The following is a 20,923-nucleotide window of genomic DNA, read 5'->3' on the forward strand; positions in this document are numbered from 1 at the left end:
AAGAGAGGGTGTATGCTGGGGTGAAGAATGAGGAAGGGCGGCGAGCATACAGAATACAAATAAGACAGAGGATAGTGTGATGAAGGCGCAGAGGAGCAACAGCAGGAATAGAGATATATTCTTGGCTGGCTACTGGTGATAAATATTCAAGTGTTGTTCTCAACAGTCATTGCTGAGTAATGTAAACATGAGTAAGAAGCCAAGTGGAAACTAATATCCCCGGGAAATATTTAAACTCTCAGCATCTTGACTGTAACAGAAATATCACCTGTAGGTTGATGTGGTATTGCGCTCCATTGTAGCAAAACTCTTTTGTTAAACTCAGCAATGTAGTTCAACCTACAGCATCTCCCTCTCTGTTCTTTTTCTTTTCTTCCTCTTTTTTCCTCTTCTTCTCTACCTCACTCTCTCCATTTGCTGTTGCCATGACTACGTGTTACTTGACGATGAGGCTACCGCTCTTGAGTCCGGCGTCTCAGCCTGACTCTCTGTCTCTCTCCGAAAGCACTCGGCTACTTCTCTCCTCATCACCGTTTCTCGTCCTCAGTCAGACGGAGGGAATTACATGTAGATGAGCTCGAGGTCTCTATCTTTCAACTGCAGACGCACGCACGCACGCGCACACACACACACACACCACGGTGACCATCATCTCCACAGGCACTCTGTGTCTCGAACTGCACTTTCGTATCACTCACCAAGGCCTTTTTTCATTTTGTCTTGTAGTCTCCAGGGAAAAACGACAGATTCATGTATTTCTGCAGCAGCTGGACTCAGGGGAAGCACAAAAATGAATGAAAAAGGAGGATAGAGACTTTGGGAGAAAAAAAGTAAGAAGAGAAAAGCAGGGAGAAAAATGTCACCAGGGGAAGGTAGAAATTTAGACAGTGATAAAGATGGGAAAGGCATACACACTGTCACAAACACAAATACACCCGTAATGATCATTTCAAAGCTTCCCTCTTGTTGCTGGCCGACTACCCATGAAACCCTGCCATGGCTGGCGATTGCTGTGTGTATGTGTGTGTGTGTCTGTATGTCCAGATGGTGCTGACCAGCCGAACCTCCCGGGGCAGATGAAGTAAATGGAGCGATTACAGTAATGACCGACACACACATCTGTCTTGTACCTCTGCATGGCTGCCAGCTCATTTGGAAACGCGCTCACACACAAAAAAACACACGTACACACACATGGAAAAGCACAGTTGGCCGAGATCTGTGGAGTTGGTGAGAACAAGCAAACCACACTTTAATGTGCGTTTTATCTGATGCCAATATGTCGCACAGCTTTGCATTTTATCAGATTTTATTGGGGGAAGTAAATATGTCAAATAAAAGCAGCCGGTTGATACCTTTGGTACCTACAAAAGAGACACACCTCTGACTTCATCTCTCAATCATCACACCAATCTAACCCACTCCTGTCCTTCCATTTTTCTCTTTTTTTGTCTCCCACCAGAGACGAGTCAAGAGAAGGGGACAGTTCGGACAGCCCGCCAGGGGCAGACTGTCTCTTTGTTGTTAAGAGAAAAGGCAGGGAGTCACAAGCAAGCTCTTCCTTATCAGACCTTCCCTTTGTTCTGTAAAGGTCTTTCTCCTCTGTCTGGACTCAGTGATATTTGAGAAGCAGGTCTCTGTGCACAGGAAGGGGTTAGAGAGCATGGCCGATCTCCCAGGAAGTGTGTGTTTGTGCATTTAAGTCCTGAGCTTGCTCTCTACTCAGTATATTGTGTGTGTGTGTGTGTTTGTGCAAATGTGTCTGTTTGTGCCTACTCGTTGATGGGACCCCAGCAACTTGAGTCGAGAAATGCTGAGTCCATGCTGACCACTTCCAGGATATTGTTCACTAAGGTAACACTCTGTGTAAGAGAACACCCTCATTTCACTGGCAAAGTGCTGCAGTGTCTCCTCTAAAATCTGCAGATACAGTATTTTCTGTTTCTGCATTGTTCTGTGCTGTGGTCGACACAGGTAGTTTCCTCTCACAGCAAGTTCACCAGGGCGTATTCTCAGGAGGCTCATTAAGCTTTGCTGAGGCAAAGAGACATGCTGGAATTTAAAGTATGGTACACAACCCACCCAGTTTAAGGAGAGGTTGTGAATTTGTTTACACTCATGCTGTGGTCCTGTAGATGGGGCTGTTTCTCCATCAGGCTCCCCTGGATCATCTAATTCAATTTTTTTACCCATGCCTCTTCCATTCTCTTGTTGCTTATAAATTCCATATATGCTCTGGAGAGATGGGTTATTATATACGCGTCTTGTCAATAGCTGAGTTGGATCTTGCAAAACTCCACTGCAAGCCTATAGTAAACATCTTACTATAGGTATTCACATAGATACTAGTTCACACAAAACAATAGAAGAATGTTTGCACAGATTTAGGCTCAGACTCAAACTGAGTGTTCCCTTGGTCTTTGACATGGAGAAAAAGTATTGTTTCTATTGATTTATCATCTGCTCACCTCAGAGATATTAAGACGATAAAACAATAAAAGAGGTGTGAAATCCACCTGGGTAGCCTCTGAACAAATACAAATTATACAAACCCCACCATCTCACGCAGTGGATAACATTGTAAGGGAGTTCAGCGTTGAAGAGGTTATTGTAAAAGAAGAGGTTCAAAATGAACAAATCTCACTTTCATGAGAAGTGACAAAAGTAAAACTCTGAAGAAGAGTTGTGTCACCTCAGGGGCTTTTCTTTTTAACCTCCACCATCATGTGATTATCTAAAGAGTAATACCACACTGTACCCCATATGTTTTTCATGCTCAGCGGTTTAACCAAATGAGGTGAAAGCAACCATGCTTTTCCATGGTTCCATTAAAATATGTCCGAGAACATAGCAGGGAATTATACTGACACGCCAACTGTACCACCATCCCCCTTTTAAATGACTACACTATTCTGATTGGCTGCCAGTGCTTGGCCATTACACGGTGAAGATGTGCTAATGAAGGTAGACAGAGGGGAAATGATAGACTGAGGTTTCTCTCTGATGAATAAAATCGGAGGGCACAGAGATTGATTGTCCGTCATTTTGGGGGCATTCATTCACAATTATTGCAGTGACCAGCAATTTCTTTAATGTTGCATATAGGTTAACTCTGGTGCTGTCTGATGTCCTTATTAGCAAAAAGGCACTTGTTCTTCCCATGTTATTTTAAGGAGAGTGGACAGATTTGCACTGAAATGCTGTGGGAGACTGAGTAGTTGTTTGCTGAGTACAGAGTTGAGGCTTCAGTCAAGGTTGGCTGGTCATGATAGCAGGGTATCAAGCTGGGCTTCCAGATGCTTACAATATTTGCTTTAATCATAATATATAGGATGAATGTATCATGTCATATTTTCCATCCATTCAGATTAACAGTTGGAAGTGCAGGTAGTCTCTCCCCCCTCTGCACTGCTGCCTCTCACCCCTCCTCTGGGGCCTTCAGGTCAGCTGCAGAATTGTCAGTAGGGACATCTCCCTGCTGGTCCCTGCAGCTGACCCCAACATTATTTTCTGTCCCACTTTGCTTTCTTCCATCTGTGCCACAGCCAGAAACTCTTTGCACAGCTTCCTCAGCCTCTTCTTTGAGTGCCTTCTTCTGTCTGGACCCAGTTATTTGGAGTGCCTTTAGGAATCATTGAGTGGAATTTCCATCCAAACCGATGGAGCCAACTTCTACTGGTCAGGTAGATGCCTTCCAACCTGCTTCAGTTCCTGCCACAGGCAGCTCACTGTTGTTGTTCCTCTCAAGGAATTCTTCCACACTGTGATCACAGGACCACAGAACAATGTCTGTCTGCAACAATATCAACGTTGCCTTGCAGCATGACAGATTTTGCTGCAAGCTGTGGTTCGGGGCATCACAGAGGTATCAGTTCTTTTCTGAGCGATAACAGAGATGTATATTTCCAGGACTTGGAATGGAGTCATATGCTGACCTGATAAGAAAGCTCAGCATTGCCTGCGAGATCCTCCACATCTAGACACATTTTTAATGTAACCAAGTTTATGTACTATAGAACTATATATTGAGTTTTTAATCATTTCATTATGTTTGACTGATAAATATGCAGTATATTAAATGCATTAGCTTGTTTATTTAGAATTTCTTTTAATCTCATTAATCTTTCTTGAGATATTTGCGAACTAGAAAATGAATTCTCATTATAGGAAGAAGGCTTGTTATAATAAAGCCAGAATCCCTTCCGGTTTTAAGTTGCAAATCACACATACTCTTGATCAGTTGGGCCACTAGTTTGGTGCAGACTAAATATTCTTAATATTTTTGGGTAGACAGAAGATGAGTTAAGCTAATTCTAGGAATTGCCTCAAACACTGGTGCTGAAGCAGTCTCATAGATCTCCTTGCTAGCACAGCATCAAAGTTGATGATGAAGTTAGAACCTGGTTGCAAAATATATTAAGTGTGAAATTATGAATAAGGATGGAAAAATTGAAATGATGCATAAAACCAGTGCACACACACAGACAAACAGATTAGCCATTGATCAGGGTTAAGCCTTGATCTCTGTGTGAGAGCATGCTGTGATCGATAACTTTAATTGTGCCTCAAGTGCGTGCTTGCACGATTCTGTGTCCCCCAACTCCCACTCATCTACACTCTCCACTGTCAACCACACACACACACAAACACAAAGAGTCATATTCTCTCCTTTCTCAAACCTTCACAGACAGAATTAAACACACACACACACATACACAGCAAACTGATTAGGTAAGCCACAGGGGTTAGGCCTAATGACAAACAGACTCAGCGTGCGCACAAACACCTCAGCTTCTCAGATGAAATATAGATTTTCCTCTGTCCCAAAAGCTGATGGGTATTAGGTGAAGGCATGTGTGTGTGTTTTTGACTGATTGTGTACTTTTTCGTTTGTGTGTGTGTGTGTAATCTCGTCTCCAGATTGTTTTGTGTGGCACTAGGGAAAAGTATGTAAGTGATTGGACGCTGCTTGTTACTGTTAAAGACCCTCTCTCCAGGGAAATAGTGGGTTAAATAACTGTGTTTTCTGTTGGTGTGTATGTGCTGTGAGGTGTGTTTGGCTGACAGATTAACAGGACTGCCCAAGGGAAATGCATTGTTATTGTTTTCACTGATGGAATGTCCATCAAGCTTACCGAAGATGGGCCTAATGAGTGTGTGTCCGTGTGATAAACAGGACAGGATTCATGTTCTGATGCCTATGAGTTTTTGTGTGTATACTTTTGTGTGTGTGTGTGTGTGTGTGTGTGTGTATGTACATCATACTTTGTTATGAATGAATACAAACTTATTAAAAGCGCCTTATAACAGAAATGCAAATGATCATTCCATAATTGATAATATTTATGGTGCAGGAAAAGCAGTTAGTCACCTACATTATATATTGTCTTATAAGCCAAGTCGCATACAGTCCAGCATTTGGAAGGTCACATATTTTGATCTTCAAGCTTCAGCACATTTAAAGGCCAGTTTTCAACCTAAATTTGATTATATACATACACATGAATATATAAATAACTCTGTTTAGCATGTACACACTGCCCGTAGTTTTAAAGTAAAAGGACAGATATTAATGAAGTCATCATGTTTAATATTTTATGGCAAATCCTTTTTTGCCAATGGGTGCTTCCACAAATATATCTCATTGAAACATATAAGAGTTTTCTGTAATCTCTGCTTGCCTTTATCAACAGAATATGGTATAGCTGCTTCTTAAGTGAGGCTGGAGGTCAACAGGAGCTTCTGACGGTGAAGGTATCTTGATGATCAGATGTCTTCTCTCTTAGTATATGTAATTCCTCAAAATTATTGCTTTGAGGATATTTAGTGCAAAATCCTTCTCAACAATCTTATTGTATCCTTTTTCCATGCCATCTGAAATCTGTCAGTTAACTATTCAATATTTCATTATATCTTCAAAGCTATTTTGCAAGCAAGAGATTAAGATGACTCAATGACTTTAATAATCCATAATCGGCTTTACTTTCCTGTCACATCAAGTCATCTGTCAGATTTCTCTAATGGTGGGTGTCTTATTATGGGATGAAACTCTTAAAACTGTTTCAAACCCGTCAATATCAGCGCTCTGAGCTGTGTAATATCCTGTAACTATGTGTGTAACTGTGTGATTGTGTGTGTACGCGCTGAGCTTATTGTGGGTTAAGCTAAGTGGTTATCTGGCACAGCCATCTTTGATTATCTTTATTTATCCCTCCTGCACCTTCTCTTTCTCTCTCTCTCTCCCACGCATGCACACACACACACACACACACGCACAGACTTCATTTATGCTAAAAGGCTAATCTTTTTGTGCTAATGAAAGGTATTGGGTTTCCTAACAGGCTTTTAAAGGAAGGTGATGGATTGAGGGGTAGATGGATGGAGGGAGGGGAGACGGGACACAGGGAAGCGAGGTGTCAATAAGCACATCAACCCGATCCCTCCCAGACTGCGAGGTGTGCGCATGCTGCTAATGTATGCACTCATGCACGTACACACACGCAGCCACACTCGGCTGCAGTTGCTCATAAATCTCTGCGCAAAGCATAAAAGCAAGTCTTTTGGTGCCAATAAGCTGAAAGATGGATTGTTGGAGATGTCTCCACCTTGACCAGTGCTGTGATAAATGCAAGAGGGAGCGTATGTATGCACTCCATTGTATTACAACAGTTTGGAGCTGTAGGTTTTGTGCAGATTGGTGCAGAAACCAGTGTTAGTAAACGTATTTTGTTGCAGGGAGGAATTAATCATTTGATACTCCTAACTTTGAACACATTTGCTGGAAGATAAATCATAACTGCGTACAGGTTGAATGTGTGTCTTGTTATATTCAAAGATATGCCAGAATAATGTTATTAATACGAAGAATAGATAAAGTAAAAATGTCGAGCCATCGGATCGTGTAGAGTGATTCCCTCTTGCCGGCTGTGTCAAGTCTCCTCTCTTCAGTGGAAACAGTCATTGAGTCCTGAGGATCATGAGCCCTATGCCCTCACTCTCAGCTTTTTTCCCATTCTAATAAAGCTGATAATCATTTGTTTCCCAATCACATTAGCATGCCAGTAATGAGAAGGGTAAGTCAACCATTAGAATATGATCCATAATTCATTGTTGACTCCCGTTCATTACCCCATCCTCACTCCGATGAATGTTAAATAAGTCTGTGTGTGTGTGAGACTTTGCATCTCTGTTTGTCATCTGCTACAGAGCAGTGTGAGGCTGCGATGGATTGTTTGTGAGGACAGAAATTTACATGATGGACTCTGTAATCTACCTATTTCCATATGCATTATGTAACTTAGGAATGATGCAAGCAAGAACTTAAATTGGAAATATATGCAGGGGTGCATTACTGTGCATCTTTTTAGGTGTGTGCCCGTCTCTTTCTCTCCCGTTCTCTCTCTCTCCCTCTCTCTCTTTGGCTTTCTGTCTCTGTCTCTCTGGTGAGTGAAGCCGACAGCTGTTATCAGTCGCTGACAGAATCCTCCCATCAAACCCCTCCTTCTGCTGTCAATCACAGCCCATTGTCACCAAGTTGCTATTTAAATAGTCGTCTCCCCTCTGTTTACGAAAGAAATGTGTGCGTGTGCGTGCATGTGTGTGTACAGCCTCTCCTCTCCTTTCCTCTCCTCCAGAAAAAGACAGACACTGCAGGTTGATTAATACATAATAACTCCCTAAACACCTTTATCAGGTTCACTACGCTGCAAAATTACTCCCTCCATAAATAAATAGTTGTTAAAACCAGTTGGAACATCATTAATGTCCAGCTCAGAGCCAGAAGAAAGTTGCTTCAACTCTTGTCTGTGTGAGTGTGTGTGAGTTTGTGTGTCTTTTGGCAACCCTCTAATGAGATGCCTGTGTTTCCTTCCATTAGTAGTTTATTAGATAGCACAGGTCGCTGAGGTTTGTAAAATACCGTAAGCTTAATTTAGCACATTTGGCCCGAGGGGCATAGGGGACTTCAGCAGGTATCAGGGGCTTGGACAACTGGTGTTAGCTTGCGATATAAATTAGTGTTGCGAGCTATAATAAGGAAGCTGTTGAGCACAGCCATCATGCGCTTCACCAAAGCATTTATTATTAAAGTGCCTTAGAGGTGCTGATGACTGCGAATATAATTATGTGTAACCGGGGTTTGAACCACCTGAAAACTTAATATTTAAGCTGCAGCTTTGAAGCTGGGGATCTGCTGTTCTCTTTATTCTTGGCTGTGGTCACTGCAGTCATGCTGCAGCTCTCAGAGAGTGATCAAACAGGCTCTGCAACAGGGGAATGTATTTTCATTGCATATCTTATCAATTGAGCAGGTGCTACTTTGCAACGTGATCCATCCTAGACAATATTGCAACAGACCTACAGGACCTTGGATGGTTAAAGCAGCAAATGCAGCAAAGTTATTGATAAATTGGGTAAAGGTTGCACTGCGATGGTGTTGTATTATTTAGATGCATACCGACATAGTAAAATACTTATTTGGAATTGATGTATGTAGGCATTTCAACCACCATGTTATATACAGTGTGTTTATGTTATTCTCCTTTGAAAAGAGAATCGTTTGTTTTTAAATGTGGTGATCAGTGTGTTACAGTCCATATAACAGATCTACCTGTGTTAATGTGAAGCACCACAGAAAATATTCTCTGTTTCCTTCAGTTAACAGAGAAGGAGGAAGTATATGAAGTTATTTTTACAGTATATTGTTAATGTTTTGTGGGTGAATGAAAGATACACCTAGTTTTCTTTGTTCGATCAGTCACACACACAGACACACACACACACACACCACCCATCACTTATAGCTGGATAGTAAGTGACAGATACACCAATTTTCTCTGCCGTTCATGTAACCTTTTCTGTCTGGGGTTATCAAAGGTCATTCCGTCAGGCCTGATTTACTGATGGCGCATGGTGCTCTCACTCTCTCTCCTACATCAACCTGTCTCTCTATCTTAAACCTCTATCAGACACACACTGTATGTACAGTCATTCATGAAAGCTCTATCAATTTAATATGCTGGTGTGAACTTTGAAAAGGACTGTGAGAATTGTTTTTTCATTTAAGTTACTAGTTGTGCAAAATACACAATACTCATCACATGTCTCATGAGACTTGATCTTATGGTGTGTGTCCAAATCCACATTTGTATGATCTCAGCGGTGGGAAATTGGGTCACTGTGCCAGGTGCATGGTTCAGAGAGGTTGTCTCGTAATTGATCATGGCTGTTTTGGACACAACATGCAATCTACCAATCAGCGTGCCCTCTCACATCCACTCTAAGAGCCAGTAGTGCTATTATAATGGTGGATTTGCAAAAAAAGGCATTGAGGTAGTGGAAAGCAGAATACTTTCCATGACCTAAAATTGTCAATGAATATCCAACGAACCTGACCAAACCTAATTTGTGCAAGTACATTAACTTTTTAAATCAAATGGGCACTGGACGGAAATATGATAACTGTATATCTGGAAGACACATTGCACTTGCCGCTTCCTGCTTCGCATTGTTTTGTGTCGGGTGTAAGATCGGGCCCCATGTTTTTTTTACCTAAAGTGACAGATTAGGAAGTGAGCTTTTAGATAGTCATGTTTTTGTCTGCGTGTGTTTGCCTGTATGTCAGGAAACAGGATTTTGTGAAATCTACTTGCTTGATTAGTAGGAAACTTGGTCGAAGGATGTGGTACGATTAGAGACGCGCCCATTAAACTGTGGATCTATATCAGGGGGTGCACTTTTTCCCCTTCTGTTGACATTGTGCGTTTTTTCAACATTTTCATTTCAGTGTTTAATTCATAGATCTTGATGATAAAATGTCTTTTCTCATAGTATATGCAATTCCTCAAAGCTCATAGCTTTCCTGCTATTTTCCCCCTTTTTTCGATCTCTCACCTTTTCTCTCCTCTCTGTTGAGTGCAGATCTTGTCTTTCGAAGGAGAAGATGACAGTGTATTCTCTTGAAATATTTTTTGTTGAAACCCTGTTTGACAGACAGAGTGATAGGTACGGTGCTGCTCACAATAAAGAGCGGAGGCAGAAAGAGGCAATGATTTCAAACCAAGCACTTTTCTAATGGTAATAGTTGGGTTTGTCAAGTGTAAGCTGGTTTGATGAATGCATCGGACAAAAAGACACAATTGACACGTCATTCTATCGCTAATAAGAAAATTAACACTTGAGCTCAAACGAGTGCAAAGCTTGTTCACGCACAAAGCTTTACAATGCTCTGTGTCAGACGTGATGTTTGAACGTGATGATTAGGCTTCAGGTTGAGTTGAAGAATAACAACCATCCAAAGACATTTTTCTGTGTGAGGAATAGGGAGATGATGTCTTCTTTTCTCGTCGCTGCTTTCTATCCTCATATCTGGTCGGGAGGGCTCGGAAGTGGATGTCTAGTAATCATGTTTCCGCTGAAGGGAGGAGAGGAGTACCGTTAAGTAAAGAATTCATATCAGTGTCAACGAGCCCACATCTGAACACAGACAGATACTCTGGGATTATGAGAGTGAGAAAGAGGGATGTGTGAATGACCCTGTAAAACAGGCTGTGTGTGTGTCAGCCCAACAGAGAAAGATAATTCCCGTTGATGGAGGGCTGTTTGCACTCTGAGGAAATGGAGAGGAGTTAGATGGAAGGGATGCGGACAGGAATAAATTTTGCATTACTCAGCCTTTGATGCCTTTGTCTCTCCATCTCGGCCTCATTGCTTTCTCTGATGTCATTCTTCTTTGCATCTCATCTGCATCCATTTGTGTCCCATTTGTCTCCTTTGACTCCACTCTCAGGTTCGCAGGCATCCTGCGTCCTTGGATTTCTTCTTTATTACCCCATTTCATCATATCTCCTGTCGCTCTCCTCCCTCTTCTTTCCGTGTTTGCTCTTGTTTTTCTGAAATTGTTATTGCAGATCCGTCAATATTCGTAAGGCGGGGCCAAGGCCTGGAGAGTTTTAATCTACTTAATTAACTTGGTGCCTCATTGTTGCCCATGATGCGTGTTTGCGAGGAACTAGTAATTTTCTTGATATGCGTCAGCAGTGTCAAATTAAAACGCTTTCCCCGGGCTTTATTGCGAAACCGGGGCTCACTTAGTATATTGATAAATTAGTTAAATCTTTACTCCCAAAGTCTGTTGCTTTTCTTTTATAATGCATAATAACATGGAGGTAGTTTAATCTGCGGGCGTAGACGTGTAGATGTGCACGCTGTAGTTTGACTCACGAGTTAAATACTGTGAAGTTCATCGTGCTGTGTGGCGTTAGGGGAGAACAATAAGAGTATTAGTCTCTCTTGTTAAACCTTCGTGGGAACAAACAAAAGCAACAATAAAGCACTTGTTGACTCTTTTGTTCTCCTCAAAGCTCGAGCACAGACTTACATAAACAGTTCTAGCGCTTTTCCTTTCCTGCACATTACTTCTCTTGTGGTATCTGAGTATATTGAGTGCATCAGTCTGTGTTTTTCTGAAAGAATTTCTTTATGAATGCATTGGTGTTTGTTTGCTTGTGAGTGTGTGTGTGCTGGGTGCTCTGGATTTAACCCCTATGGTTCATTAAAGGAAGATGCATGTGACATTTATAAAAAAAAAGCTCAACTACTTAACACGCAGCTATAGCCAAACTTTCTCCCTCTTTCACTCCCCATGAATTATTAGCCTTTATGGGTTGAAGTAAGTCTGTGAAAAAGCAATATTCCAGGAACGCTGAATTACGCCATTTAGACTTGATGCATTTACGCCTAATCTATGAGACTGTTTAATGTGAGTCCTGTCCCATAAATAACTATCAATACTTCTTTCATTGTAATTATTATTGCTGAGAGTGTTTCTTGTCATGAGGCTACCTTTGCCAAAGTGATCTGCGAGACAGAAAAGGACAATCTGTCACTCCACTTTACGGCTGAGCCTCCTGAGATTTTGTGAAACGAGCACAATGTCCTAAAATGCAAATATGTACTTCATGCAAAAAAAGTGAGAGAAATACTTTTTCCCTCCTCCTTGAAAGTATTACAGGAAAGTTACGCGACTATAAACAGGCTACAGTTTGACATTGAAACAATGACAGAGGAAGTTTGTGATGTGATGGTGGAACAGTGGATGATAACAAACATTTGCCTCCAACTTTTGCAACTCCAGTTTTATTTATCTCTAAGCTCTTTTCTGGGATTTTTGATAGGACAGCACAAATGTGAAATAGGCAGAAATAGTGGAGAAGACATGTAGCAAAATGGCCGGAAGGAAACAAAGCTGCAGCCCCTGCAAGAGGGCTCCAGCACCGCGCCTGCTAGCTCCACTGATGGAGCAGGCGCCCCACCTCAGTTTTATTTTAAATGCAAACCAAAATTTCAGCTGCACCAGGTTTTGATTCTCTGTTGTCCTGAATTCATAAGTCCAACAAATGTCGATTGGGCTCTCCTCAAATCCCGGTAAAATATGTCTTTATGGACGAAGTGCTTGTTGAAATGCCTTTACAACCAGTGAGAATTTAAACAGGTTAGCTGCAGAATTCACATTCACCATTATTTAAAATACTGCACATGGACAGTATGAAACTTGGAACGTGAGAAAGTTGAACCAGCTTCACTTGGATTAGATTAATAGCGGCTGGACCTGTGCCCTTTTCAAATAAGATCTTGTCTACAGGGTTTCTCTTGTTTTGTGATGCTGCTGCTCTTCATTTCTTGTTTTCTTGGAGACTAAATTGACATTTTTGGAAAGGTGAATCAAAAGTACCCCATATTGATTCAATACTGCTGGACAGTCTGAAAATAATTGAGTTAGTTAAAAGAATCAGCTCTCCCAGCGCTTCTATACAAAATCACATGCTCACACACACACCACACAAGTCATACACAAAGCGTTCTGTGCACAGTCTGGTTTTCCGCATGTATAACAATGTGGACATGATGTTCAAATATGAAGGTCTTAAAGGCTGTGTCCCAGCTAAAGGCTTCATGTCGTTTGAGATATAAGAATTCCATTACTTTATATCACAAGCGTTCAAAGGGGTAAACCTGTACATTGTGTTTTATAATTCAATAATGTTTGCGGTGAATTTGATGATTGGTAGTTTCAACAAATTACGTATTACTGCATATGTCATTTTCACATAATTAGGTCTTAAGCAGGGGACACAAACAGATATATATCCGACCAAGCCTGAGGTGACTTCACCCTCTTAATCTAACTGACACTGTTCCTTCAAGGTTAACCGTCATGCCAACACCTCACTGTTTGTCTCTTTCTTTCAATATTTCTCTCAGACTCTCTCTCTCCTCTTCCTTTCTCTTCTTTCTCTCTCTCCTCTTCCTTTCTCTTCTTTCTCTCTCTGCTCCTGCCTCAGATCAATGGGCTGGATGACGAGAGTAAATCTTAATGGTCAGGGTGTGTGTGACAAAGTTTAGGTGTGTGTGTGTGTGTGTGTGTGTAATGGGGGGGGGGGGACTGTGCGGAACTGTGCAATTGATTGTGGCTGGACAGGAGGCAGGCAGGCAGGCGTGTGGTGGTGCCCAAGGGGCAGGACAGTGCTGAGTGAGCAATACTTCACCTGCAGTAGAGACACACACACACACAGACACACACAGATACACACACAGAGTTGAAGGGAAATCTGGTCCTACGAACATAGAACAGTATAAATGTGTTGTTCATAACCAAAACACATATTTTTCATTTTAATGATTATAACCAATAAAACCAGTATATCAAATATTCTATCACATTTTATTTGTATTAGCCAAATCATAATATACATCATCTCCAGTTCCTTAACAAATTATAGCGAAACCCAACAGCTCCCACAATGAGCAAACACTTTGGCGACTGTGGAGAGAATAAAGCTCCCTCATTGACTGGAAGAAACCTCTAGAATCACTCAGTGTGGCCTCGACCGGTTGGGAGTTAGGAGATCTATTTTGATGCATTGGATCAATGTGGCCAGTTAATGTTACTGGAAGTACTGTATTTTCAATCAGGGAAAATTGGCCCATTTGTGGCTCTTTGTGATACTAATGCATTTAAATTAATCCTCCATGTGATCAGTACTGTGAGCATATATTTAATCAGTGTATTTTATCTCTTTTTGATGAAGTTTCAGGTGAACATTGATCCAGTTGTATCAAACTTATTCCTTCTTTGTGTATTATATTGACAAAAAGTAGTTTTTTGAGAAAATATAAATTTACATAGAGATGGAAAGTTTTATGTTCCATAACCAACCACTGTGAAACAAATTACCACTTGTTTCATTGCACATTTAATTTTTTTTCAATATGAATCATTTAGGTGATGGATTAGTCAATAATAATTTTTATATACTTCACCTACAACCCAATCAAATATTTATATCAGTTTCCTTTTAACAAGGCTCTTGTCACCAAACACGTTACCCCGGCCCTTTGGACAAAGTCTGACTCTTCTTAAATGAACGTTTATTAAGTATTGAAAGTCACAAAGTGTCAGAGTTGACCATGGGGTCAGATACAAGCTCCGGCTTCAGCACACACTAATCAAACTTGAGTTAACATTTAAATTCTGTGTTTGTTTCTGTGAGTGTGCGAGTATATGCGGCAAGGCAGCTGCAGCATCTCGCCTCTGATTTTATGATTACCACATTTCATGTTTCCTGTAGTCAATTGTAGATAATTGTGGATGATGCCTATGCATATCTATATTGGTCTGTGAGTGCACTCAGCGTGGGCCCTCGCTCCAATCACTGGGTGATTTCAGCGTAGACGGATCTTCATCACATGTGAGTGAAAAACAGCTGTAAATCTGCCTCTTCCTCATGAGGAGGGAAATGGAGAGGGAGAGACCCCACTGTGCGTGGATGGCACGGGCCAGGTTGTGTGAGTGAGTGCAAAGTGAGGATGTGTGTATGGTTGGGGGTGTGTGTGTGCACACTCTTGAGGTGGGGATGGGGCAGCATTCAGCAGGCACCTGGTGCTGACAGGCTCTCATTAAAACTGCGATCCAATTCCGATTCAGACCCCCTATGCTTCTTTGAAGGGCCTTGTGACAGCTCATTTCCTCTCCTCTACTCTTGTCCTTCTCTTTTCTTGTCCTCCTCTCCCTCTCCTCACTTCTCCTTCTTCTCCTTCTCCTTCTCCCTCTCCCTGTCTCTCTCCTCTTCTTCTCCCTCTCTCCTCTTCTCTCTATGGGGGTCCGATCAGTACCTGCTGATTAGAGAGCTGTCGTTCCTTGCATCCGACAAGCTTGCGTCTTGCCATGAATGTAGGTGGGTGTGCGCCCTGATGTGATGCCCTTCCTTGCGTGGATGCTTCCCTTGGGTCTAATGCTTGTGTGTTTAGCCATCTGGGCACTTCGGTATCGGTGCACCCATCCCCTACTCTGATTGCAGCGTGAATGAATGCTGGCGCTCTGCAAGACGAGAGGAAAGAGGAGTGGAGTAAAGCTTTGGATCTCATGAAAGCAATCCCGGGAATAGCAGGTCGACAACAATTGCACTGTTATGTCTGGTTTTCTGTGTAAACAAGTCTTTCACACCAGTATTACGCCATGAATTATAAATGGATTTCTTAGCTGTTTAATGACTGTACGTGTTGCTCATGCAGCATGAACATACTCATTTTGACATATTACCAAGTGATTGCCAAAATGGTTTTATTTGTCACTTGTATTGCAGAAATGCATAGCAGAAATATACAACATGGGCTTAGGGAAATAACCTCATGTAATACCTATAGGTAAATACCTGAACCTGTGCAGACATGACTTATACCATAGAAATGTATAAGGCGTACAGCCATTGTAGAAACAAAGGTTGAATGTAAATGCAGCATTAAACATCTTACATACCCAGGTCATTAATGCATGCCACAGTAAGGTAATTAACATCTGCCAGTCGAGGGAAGTGGCCTGATTGGCTGTTTGACCTTTAAAGGGTAATAGCCACTTTTAAAAACTAATAAAGACTCAGAGATTCTGAAAGTAAGCAGGACCCCTTTTATTGAAAACAATAACCCCAAACAATAAAGTATGTTTCCCCATCAAAAACACAGAGCAGGTTATGGGGAAATGGCTTTTAAAAGGATTCAAAGTGTAAACTGCAGGTTTTGTATCCCTCTCTGTGTCCATTTACTTTTAGCTCTTAAATATTTCAATCACATATAGTCAATCTCCTGTATGCTGTAATGTGCACTGTTCCTATTAAGAGCGGAAGCTGATGCATTTTGTAAAAGTTAACCCTTGAAATGCTCTCCACTGTCACTGTTATAGAATCCTTCAAAGCATCATTTCCAACTTTTCTGCTAAAAGTGGAAATGGGGGATTTGAGACACAAAAAATGATGAGAGCTTCACTGGCTCTAAGTTAAAAGGTGCCCTCTACTCAGCTAGAATGAAAGTCCCACTTTGAACAGCTGTATTTTGGAATATTCTTAAAGAATAGCGCTTTCACCATCTGGAACATTGTCACTTCAAAGCCATCCGAGACCCCCTTTTGTCTATCCAGCCTTAGAAGTGGTTCCTTGTAAGAGAGGAATAAATATGGAATGATACGAGATTGGAACCTGGGACCATAAAGGCCCTGAAACCAGGAGACAAGCAGAAAAAAACTCCGGATGGATTGGGGGGTAAAAGATACAGAGAGAAATGAATGATAGGATTCAAGGACTCAAGGGCACCTGAACTGTATAAGACCTTAGTCCTGTGGAGAGTGGACAAACTGTAAAAAAAGAGCTTTGAAGATACAGACAGAGAAGATGTGGCAAGATAATTCATGGAGAGGAGACAGGGTAGTTGACTTGTTAATCCTCAATAAGCAATAGGAGATTGGAGAACAAAAAATAACCGAGAGGTTGAATAACTGAGAGAGGGACACTCATGAAGATGATAGACGGTAGAATGTGAGAGAAATTTGGTGGTTCCAGAGTGCTGGTTCACAGTGCGGTCTCCAGAGCCGCTGTAGCTCCTCTATGGCGTTGGTGTTCCAGTGCAATAATTATCAACTTAGTGTTGCTCCTTAAATGTGCCCATGACAAACATCATCACCACTGACACCACCATCATCAGAATGAGGAGCAGGCACCCCGTGGTGGTGATTCAACATCATTAGTGAACATGACTGGCTGTGGGCATTAGAGACGCAACATTACACCACACCATGCCGGGTACTAATGACCTGGAAAACTAGATACCATCTCTTCACTTGCCATCTTTCACTGACCGAATCCTGGCAGGAAATAAGACGGAAGAAGCGAGACATGTTTTGTTTAGATGTTCTGGGGTGTTTGTTTTTAGGTGTGTGTGAGTGCTTGGAACACACACAAGAAGAGAATGAAAGGCAGAAAACTAACTAATATTTTAGGATATAAGTGATCCATGCATTCAGTCTTAAATGATTTCCTCTTGCCATATGTTTTCTGAAGGGCAGAGTTCATGCTGTGTTCTAAACCCGGCTGTTTGTAATGGTCTTTTGAAAGGGACACACAGTGTTTGAGCCATGCCAAGTAAAGACCAGCTGCTCAGAACCCTGAAGCTGCGTCCTGGCTCATGCACAAAGAGCCGTTCACCTGTTAATTCAAGGTTTGGTGAAGCTTGACTCCGCACGCTGAACGTCACTGACTGATCGATAATGCACCCACTGTGATGAGTCCCAGCCTCCGGCCTTAACCAAGCGCTGCTCACCTGTATTAATATTGAACATATCACACTTGCCAAATTGCACCAAATTCAACACTGCACTTCTTTGGGCCCTTAACAATACAATAAGTGTGAACCCGATAAATGAAAAGTTCTTGAGACATGCAAGCAACAGACAGAGATCTCTAGAATTGGTAGATAGATGCAATATGTCTCACACAGGTGTCTCCCAGAAAGGCTTTAAGAGCTACAACGGAGTAGGAAGAGTTAGCTTGCTATCTGTTAGGCCTGTCCTTAAAGTTGCTCTTCCCTGCCAGTAGATGCAACATCTGTGAAATTGGTGAAATTGTGAAAAATCCCATTTTCAAAAAGACATCCCAGCAAGGGCTCACTTATCTGTGAGAACTGATACAGCAAAGACATTCAAGTGTGCATGTTCATGTGCTTGTGTGAGTGACTTCGAAAGTACTCTATCATATTCATGTACACCAATCCAAAGATAAGTTGTGCACCCGTTTGCATGAGTGTGTGCACCCGTGTGTGTGTGTATAATGTGTGCACAGGAGCATGCCAGAGCAGCCCACAGTAAGCATTCCCACATCAAGGCTATCATCATCTCACCTCCTGCTATTATCACCACCTTTGACAACCCACTCCTGGCTAAATTAATTTTCCCCTCGTTCCAAATGGTCGACCTCACTCCCTCCTTCAGATCTCTGCCTGATGCCTTCACCACCCTGGCCAAAGCATTTCTCTGGCGTAGGTCCGCATCTTTTTATGTTTCTTTTCCCCATTAGTAAGGCAAAAGCCAATACTATACAAATCCCCCCCCCCTTGTTTATAACTCCTATTAGGTAGCTATGCCTGACTTAGATGGGTTTTCATTCCGAGTCTAGTAGAATTAGCTAGACACTCTTCTCATCCTCAGAGAGTAACAGAGTTAGAAAAAAGCAGAGATTGGAGAGAAAGGTTGAAGGGGGGGGGTAGTGGTAGTATGTAGCAACCAAGTATGTCTTTGTTTACTTCTTTATAATGGGAATCAGCTGTAAATGGACTTCTGTAAAAGCCAGTATAACCACAGTGACTCAAGCTTGTTTTTTAGAGTTTCTATGGAGTAGCTTTTCATCTCTGTCATATGCTTATTCTCGTAGAAGTCTCACCTCCAACTGTTACACGTGGTTCTTAAATAAGAATTAAATCACAGACGGCTTAGAAAAGGAATCCATCTCAGACAATTAGATGCACCATCTGCCTCATCTTCCACCAGTCCCCTGTGTGATGGGTGTAAATACCAGCTAGGTTAGTTAAGTAAATGGCACCGAGCCACTGGTTTTGTGTTTGGATTGATTGGCTGAATATAAATATGCATGTATTTGCTAGTATGTTTATGTGAAGGAAGACTCCATTAGTTATGGTTTAACAAGAAGGGCGGAGGGAATCATTTGCTTGATTAAGGAATGTCATATGCTCCAGTCACAGCAGAGGACTCCAAAAAACACCAAAAACAACTTCTCAGAATAATTAGCTATCTGCGCTCAGACGATCCACTGGACCACACAAGAGGTCTGTCTCTTTCTCTTTCTGTCTTGCAGGCTCTTTTTTTCCTCCAGTGTCTCGTGCAAGACGCAGCTTTGTGCTGACAAAGTAACATTTTCATGAGGCGGAGCAATACTTTTCTTTTTCTGTGTTATTTTCAAATTTTGGTGACTCGACTGTTGTCTCCAAATTGGAAGAAGAAGAGGAAAAATAGACTAAGAGGTGTACTCACTGCAATTTCTTCCTCATGGTTGATCCAGATTTGTTTCTATTATTCTTTGTTTTATTAATGCAATCTTATGCTACAGTCATGGAGTGGAATCTTGGACTGTGAGAACAATATCTTTGTAAAACCAAATTAATTACAACCAGTGACCATTTGTAGGTTGGAGAAGGAATATGCCATCCCCTTGAAATTAAAAATAACCCAAATTCCATTCCCCTTGACAACCTGCCTACCATCCCCTGAGAGAGTTCTGCATGTGCAGATAGATAATTTGGGTGTAGGCAAACATGCCATAGTAAATGCTGCTAACTAAATCACAGTTTTATTCTTAAAACTGGTAGGTAAGCTATTCTTTGTAACGAAAATAATGTGGTTTAATGAAAGGCAAAGGGGATACTTGCAGTGTTTAACAGAACATTACAGCTTAACACTTTATCAAGACTTTATTCCTCTTGTTCAAATTGCACATTTTCTACACTATAGAGACGGAAATATACACAAGAAAGAAAGAAAATGTGATCAAAAAGCGAAATAAATCTTTTCGCGATCACATGTCTACCACCCTCTCAAATAGCAGTTAGAAATATATTATAATGAAGGCTGATGCATTGGAACAAAACTCTTTAAGTCTGTTTTCGGGATAGCATGGAGGAATGCTGAGATCTTAGAAAGGAAAAAAAATATTGGAGATTCTATGAGGTTTGTCAAGTATCTCTTATCAATATTTCAGTTTCTAGAATCTGTGCAACACAAGATACAATTGCTTTATATCTAGAGAATCATTGATTGAACACTGATTTGATTGCCTGTAACTGACAATACACTCTCTGATAATGTATTCCCTCTGCAATAATTTCCCAATTTGGGATCAATAAAGTTTTATCCATCCATCCATTCGGCAATTTCATCGCCATGCCTCTATTGACTCATTGACTTTGTAACTCCCTTATTTCTCAATCTCTCCTTGCCTTCACGTCCTTCCCACCTCGGGTATAACTGTATTCCTTTCATCTCCTGGTGAAAATCGTTGCTACACGTACCAATGAAGATGTCAAGACAGCTGACGCCACTGTTCGTGTGTTGTCAAGAAAATCGTGTGATCTCTGCAGCGAAGTTAATACGTCACTTCCTGCCTCTGTCTGCTGCTCCACCTCTCACCTGAATAATGCAAAGGATTTGTTACTGTTGTGAAAGGTCTGTGCAGAGAACCTCCCGCTGTGTTGTGCGCATGTGAAAGGCAGATTGCAGGTAAACTCCATAGTCAATTCTCCGGTTTTTACCCGCAGGTCATGTCGGAAAATCTCTTATTTTTCTTCTCCTCCTCTCCCACTTCCTCCATGACAGCATGCTGAACTGGGATGAATTAACCTTTCTAAGGAACAATGCCATTACAAGCATGGATGCATCCCACCATGCATGTGCGTGTGTGTTTTTCTGCCGTTGTGTGCATGTCACAGGCACAGTCGAACAGACTGTGCATGGGGGGAAAACACGGATGCAGCCTTTTGTTTTTGCTCTTGTTTCAGATTACACTTTGTTTTATTAATGCTACGGTAATATGGC

The sequence above is a fragment of the Platichthys flesus genome, chromosome 14, assembly GCF_949316205.1.
Source record: "Platichthys flesus chromosome 14, fPlaFle2.1, whole genome shotgun sequence".
NCBI lineage: Eukaryota > Metazoa > Chordata > Actinopteri > Pleuronectiformes > Pleuronectidae > Platichthys > Platichthys flesus.